We start from the raw sequence: 7,078 nt of genomic DNA, 5'->3' as shown, positions 1-7,078 counted from the left end.
CCAACCCACAACCCGGGCATGTGCCCTGACCAGGAATCAAACTGTGACCTCCTGGTTCACAGGTCAACGCTCAACCACTGAGCCACGCCAGCCAGGCCCGATTAATCACTATCTGATTTGAAGGTAAGACTTATTTACAACCTATTTCTGCCCCTATTCCCCACTGCCTCTCAGCTGAATTCACCCCCAAGTCCAAGTCTCATGATCCTGCTGTCAAGAATGGCCCCCCTCTTGTGTGAGGGAATATTTTGGGAGACTGGGACAGGAAATAATCCTTCCGGTAGAAAAGAATGAAACTAGTCACTCTTTTCAATGCAGGTGACAAAATATGAACTCAAATCAACTTCCAACAGTAACAACGACCACAGCCACAGCAACACACTGTTACTCGCGGGCTCACCTAAATGGATTTTGGATGGTGCTAGCCTCAAGCCCACCTGGGTCCAGGCACACAAGCACATTCCATCAGACCCCAATCTCTCCCTTATTCTGCTTCTCTGCGTGACCTCATTTTCTTCTCTTACAGGAAGACTTTTCCTTCTGGCACAAAATAGTGTCCCAGGACAGAGCCCGATTCGCACTCTTCTGGCGCCAGGACCTGAAAGGAGGACCCCTTTCCTTGAAACCATTCTGATTGGCTTAATTTGGCTGACATCCTTACCTCTGGGCCAGTCGCTGAGACCAGGTGGAATGGGGTTCTCTCTTGGCCGGGCACGGTGATAAGCTCACCCCTGTGATCCGAGCTGGTTAGGACTCCTTCCCCAATGGAAGTGCAGATTCCGGACAGCCAATGTCCTCAGGGTCCACTCATGAGGCCTTGGCTGTGTGTCCTGACACCAGGTGGAGAGGTGGGTAATCAGCTAATTTGATTTCAGGTCTTTGCAACCAACAAAACATCCTCCCACCCAAATGAAACCACCGATTGCAGACCCAGGATTAGGCTACACAGGTTTCTGTTCAAAACAAAGTTATTGGTTGGACCAACTACTGGAGAGCCATGAAACTGGGACTTCTTTTTAGCGAGCACTCATTTAAAAACCATGTTTAAACATATGCATCTATAGAAGCGGAAGGATGTTTATAGCTCATTATGTGAAAACGCCCCTTACAAGCAGGTGTGTGGCAGGGGTCCCTACCTGTGTTAGAGTCACCTGGGAACTTGACTTTTACTTAACTGAAAATTCACTGATGCCTGATGTTTAGTTTTAAGCTGCCGACCCTGCAGAGGTGTGCTGCCTTAGGATCCCAGTTGTGTGAAGAGGGAAATGGAGCTGGAGCAAGATGGGTGGGGTGTTTGTTTCCTGGGGCTCCTGTAACAAATTACCACCGACTGAGGGCGGGGAGGGGGAGGGAAGGATGAAAACAACAGACATCTATTTCCTTATAGTTCTGGAGCTAGAAGGCCAACATTGTCAAGACCCTGCTCGCTTGGAAGGCCCTGGGGGCGGACCCTTCCTTGCCTCTCTCCTGCTTCCGGTTGTTGCTGGCAATCCCTGGCATTCCTTGGCATGTAGCTGCATCACGCCAATCCCTTCCTCTGTTGTCACACAGCGTTCTCTTTGTGTGTTCTGTCTCTGTTTCCAAATGTCAATCATCTTGTAAGGACAGCAGTCATGGGACGAGGGCCCGCCCTAATCCAGGATGACTTCACCCTAACTTGAGTATAGCTGCAAAAACTCTGCCCAGATGAGGTCACATTCACAGGCACCAGAGTTTAGGACTTGAACGTATCTTTTGAGGAGACATGATTCTACCTGGTGGGAAGCAGGCTAGAGCGTGTGCTGAGTAGGAAATGATGAGCAAGTTGGAAATCCATGGGAATACCTGGCAGGGACGTGTTTTCCTACCTGTGATGGGGATTGAGATGGTTTAGGTGGATGTTCAAGCAAGTGCTCCCCCACCCCACCCCTCCAACGGCTGGAGAAGTCCACATCTCCCAGGTAGCTTGGAAATCCCAATGGTCTCAGCAGGGTTTGCAGAGATAACCCCAGGTCGTTCTGCTTAACTGAGCGCACACACACACCTTTAAGTGAAAGACCGTCAGGACAGCGTGACAGAGCTGAAATAAATCGCTCCCTTTGGACAGTGTGACAGAGTGCTGAGATAAATCGCTCACTTTGGAATCATAAAGCCTGGGTTCGCGGACAAGCTCCACCACTAACAAAGCACTAAACCCAAGAGCTCCAATTTCCACCTTTGTAAAATGGGATGAACAATTCCACATCCCAGTCCGTCCCGCCGCTCAGCATGCTGTGACATTAAGCACGTGACAACGGAAAGCACCATCGATGAAAATTGCTTGGGCCACATTCTAGGTTTCCAGTGGGGGGAATTCACTAAGAACATTCCTGGAAGCCCCATTCCTTCCTGGACCCCAGTCAAGAGGGAGAGAGGAGGAGCAGGAGGTTAACATTACGTGTTCCTTTGTTTACAGAAATCCAAACGCACCTCCCGCTCTGGGGTGTGGTTTGGAGGATGGGGTAGGAATGTGAGATGGAACCACAGAGCCCCCAAGAGGCAAGGAAGCACGCAGTAAGCCTCCTTTCAGTGGAGGAGGTACAGGTGCCGTGCAGGTGGTGCCAACACACACTGCCCAGCGTCACTTTATCTGGGCAGCAGTTCCTCAGCGGACTGCCAGCTACCAGGGGCCAGGGAGCCCCGAGCTTTACTCTTGCCCCGGGCTCCGTAATTTCTAAACCCAATGCTGACATCTCAGTAAAAATACCCAGAAGGCGTGCTCTGGGGGCTAGATGCCACACAGAAAAGTACTTTAAAGATATTTTTTAAAATGATGACTTTTCCAATAGGTTTTTAATGCCAAACATATGTATTATTGACTGAAACTCGAGTGCTGAGCAGATTTTGATATTTCACTTCAGCTACCACATTCCAAACATGTTCTTCTACTCGACACATCTCTTCCTCACGCCTTGCCTTTTGGCGAACTGGGAGGAGAGGATGCCTGTCACTTCATGTCGCTCAGTCTATATTTTGCATAAATCAGCCGGGAATTAAGAATTAAACAATCACGTCATCTCTTAGTTGTCAAATATTTCGCTGCGGGGATGTGTTTGCACAGCGGAAGACGTGCTGTGCTTTCAGTGCGGAGGGACGTGGAGAGTACCAGGCACCTCCTCCAGACAGCCCTGAGAGCAACGGCAACGGGGGCTCGGTCACCAAGGAGGTGGCAAGTTCATGCAGCAGCTGAGGGAAGGGGAAACTTCAGGGCCTGCCTCAGGCCTGGCCGCCCTAGTTATCCCACGCAGCACTGGTCTCGGGGTCTCCCCAGAAGCAGACCCAGGAACCAGATTTTGGACGTAAGTGGTTTCTTTGGGAGCCCAGTGGGGAGGTGAAACAGGAAAAGGGAAGAAGCCAAAGCTGGGTCATTGGTGAGCAGGCACTAGGGCTGCCCCTAAGTCAGTCCTGAAGGGGATGGAGAACAGATCACGCTCCAGAAATGTGCTACCTGACAGGTGAGGAGGTGAGAAATCTATAGGCACCCCACCCCGCCCCAATTCGTCTCTACCTCATGTCTACTCCTGGGGGTTTTAACTTCTTGCACATCCAGGCGGCTCAGCTCAAAGACAGAAAACATTCTTATAGCCCCGTGGTTCCCAAACTCTGCATCAGGGTACCCCATAATGCCACAGAAAATTCACAGAAGATTGGGGACGTCTGAAATCTCTGAGGGACACGTAGCAACATCTATCCAACACTGTGTGTCATTAGCTCAGTGTTATGGGTTGGTCTGTGTCCCTCCCAAATTCATAGGTTGAGGTCCTAACTCCCCAGAGGTCAGAATGTGACCTCATTTGGTGGAATACCTCTAGGCTGGGGAGCTCATTTTCTCCCTATGGAACAGGTCCCTTCGTGAACAGAGATGGGAAACAGCATGCCTTGAGCCCTCACTGGTTGCTGTGCTGTATACACTCATCATTTCACCTAGTCCTCCCAACTCTGTAAGGCAGGCATAACCATCACTACTTATCTATCTAATAAAGAGGGAATATGCTAATTGACCAGCACTCCATCACAAAGATGCTTCACCCACAGCTGAGGCCAAGTTCCCATAAGGAGCCTTAACGAGCAATCAGCAGGGACCTGAGGCTATGGCCTCCCCCACCCCCATGGGGCTTGACAGGGGACCTCAGGCTGCGCACCCCACCCTGGCATCAGGCTGGGGGACCTCAGGCCGCACCCCCCGCCTGCTGGGGCTTGATGGGGGACCTCAAGGTGCACCCCCAGTGCTGGGTCGGGGGAACTCAGGCCGCACCCCTACCCAGCAGGGCTTGATGGGGGACCTGAGGCTGTGACCCCTTCTGGTGCTGGGCTGGGGTACCTGAGGCTGTGGTCTCCCCCCCCCCCGCCTGGTGGGGCTTGACAGGGGACCTCAGGCCATGCCCCCCACCCTGGTCTGAGCTGGGGGACCTCAGGCCACGCCCCCCATCCTGGCGCCAGGCCAGGGGACCTGAGGCTATGCCCCCTGCCTGGCAGGGCTTGACAAGGGTGGGACTGGCCAGGTCTGGATCTAGCCCAATGGGGGGGGGCAGCCAGGTCTGGGTCTCACGTGATTTTGAGGTGCATGTGGGTGGGCGGGGACTTGACTCTGGGTCCCGTGGTGTGCCCCAGACTCTGACAGGAGGAAGGTTTTCATATACATTTTACTAATTTTCTTTCATCTCTGACACTTCTATTATAGAGAAAGGGCAAATAGCAATATTAAATTATTTCCTCTCATTAATCCCCTTTTAATGTGCATGAACTTCATGCACCGGGTCACTAGTCTATATATATAAAAGCCTAAGCGACCATTACGTTGGAATGGCTGGTATGACTGGTTGCTATGATGTGCACTGACCACCAGGGGGCAGATGCTCAACCCAGGAGTTGCCCGCATTGCTGATGGGGCCTGCTGGCCAACCCCCTGGTCCCTCCCCCCGGCCGGCAGGTCCCAATTGCCCGATTGGGGCTGGGCTTCCGGGCTGGAATGGGGAACTGGGGGTGAGTGGCAGTGGATGGGGCCCCTTTCCCAGGGGGGCCAAGGGCCGGCTCCCTCCTCAGGGCTGGCGGCCAACCTCCCACATCCCTCCCTCCCTCCTTCCCCCTGAATAGGGAACTGGGGGTGGGTGGGGAAGGAAGGAGTAGGCAGGGAACCTGATTGGCCCTGATCACCGGCCAGGCCTAGGAACCCCACCTGTGCACGAATTTCGTGCACCGGGCCTCTAGTATTCATGATAACATTGAGGCTTGGAGAGGTGACGTGACTTGGCCAAGATCTCATTACCAATAAGTGGCAGAGCCAGGATTTGAACACAGGTCTTTTTTATTCCAGAGCCCTTTCTACTTCCAGTTCTCACCTGGCTCCGACAGGTGGGTATTAATAACAAAAAAATAAGTTACATTTATTGTGGGCTTCCTTTTTGTTAGGCATGACTGGATTATCCATTTTAGTCCTCTGAGATTATCACTGAGACTGCTCCGTGGCCAAGTCAGTCTGACTCCAGAGCTCATGCCTTTGAAAACAGAGCTCTGCTGTGGATTTCCTCATCTTGAGCTAAAACCCTCTTCCTATTCTTGGGGCTCCTGTGGAACTAGATGAGTCTTTCTTCCCCAAGCCTGTCCCTTAAAGCCATGTGAATACAGCCCTTTGTCCGTTCTGCTGGGGCTAAACAGGTCTCATTCTTTCTTGTTTTTCTTATCCTTTCTCGCCCCAGCCCCGTCTTCTGAACATGATCCAGTTTACCTGCACCCTTCTGAAAGCACCTGCTGGTTGCTAACGCTGCCCAAGAAGGAAGCAGGAAGGAGCAAAACTTCCCGGGAAAAGAGGGTCAGACTCAGTCTTCAGACAAAGGCAAGAAAACAATGACTTCCAAGCGTTCGCCTCTGGAGCTGTGTGGATCAGTGTTTTGTATTCCGTGGAGGGTCATCTCGCAGTAGACGGCCTTCTAACGGGAAGGTGAAGTCACTGTGTAGCCATGATGACATCATAATTTTTCAGCAGTTCAAGGCTGAGAGATAAAATACGGGTCAGATTGATCCAGTGTGAAATAATGTCAAGGATAAAGCATGCAAATCAGAGCACATGCAATAAATCTCCTGCAAGCTGGCAACATACCCCACAGGGTTATTGGAAGGATTAAATAAATTAATGTACGTAAAGCGCTTAGTAGAGCGCCTGGCACAGAGTGAGTGATCAATAAATATTAGTATTAATATCTGCTGTGAAATGAACACTGCACTGTAAAAATGACGGATTCTTCCTGGGGAGGGGTGTCAGAAGATAATGATAGCTGCCACTTAACTAGGACTCCCCGTGTGATCAGCCTCTGCATACATTATCTGTTTTAATCCTCGCCAGCCTGGGGTAAAGTCATTTTCCCTATTTAAAGCTATGGAAGCCAAGCCTCGGTAAAATTAGGCATCTTATCTGGAGTCCTGCAGTTAGGCAGTTAAGAGCTTGGGTTTTAGAAATCAAACAGTCTGGCTTTGAATCCCAGCTCAGGCACTTTGTTTGAGACCCTCAGCACATCATTCAATCTCCCTGTGCCTCAGTTTCCTCGTCTATACAACAGAATCATACATCACCTTCCTTAAAGACGTTTTGTGAGGATGAGTTAATATATGTAAAACAGAGCAGTGTCTAGTACATTCTAAGCACTCAATAAATGCCATGCACCCATACTGTGTGTATGTGTGTGTGTGTAGGCTTTGAAAGATGAGTAGGAGTTTGTCGGGTGAATAAAGAAGAGAAATAGGCCCCTCCGGTTAAGGTAATTGCGAGGCTAAAGGCACACACTGAGCTACCCAACCCAAGACACAAGGAATCACTAATGGGTTAGTGGCAGGTGAGAACAGCGTTGGAAAGGAATAAGTCCTTGTAGTTAGAGAGAAAGGGTCGAGGTCCTCAGGCCTAAAAGGAGAAACCAGAGTTTGGAAAATGTGGCTCCCTGGTCAGGCACCCGCTCCCAGCCATCATCCCAGCAGCCAGAGTGCAAAACCACGCCCCCACCAATCCCAGCCAATGAGGAAGCCCTTAAACGGCGTCTCGTTGCTAGGCAACCGAGAGGCCCAGCCCGGC

This window comes from Plecotus auritus (genome assembly GCF_963455305.1).
Source record: "Plecotus auritus genome assembly, chromosome: 13".
In the NCBI taxonomy this organism is placed as follows: Eukaryota; Metazoa; Chordata; class Mammalia; order Chiroptera; family Vespertilionidae; genus Plecotus; species Plecotus auritus.
This window is presented reverse-complemented; position numbering follows the sequence as displayed.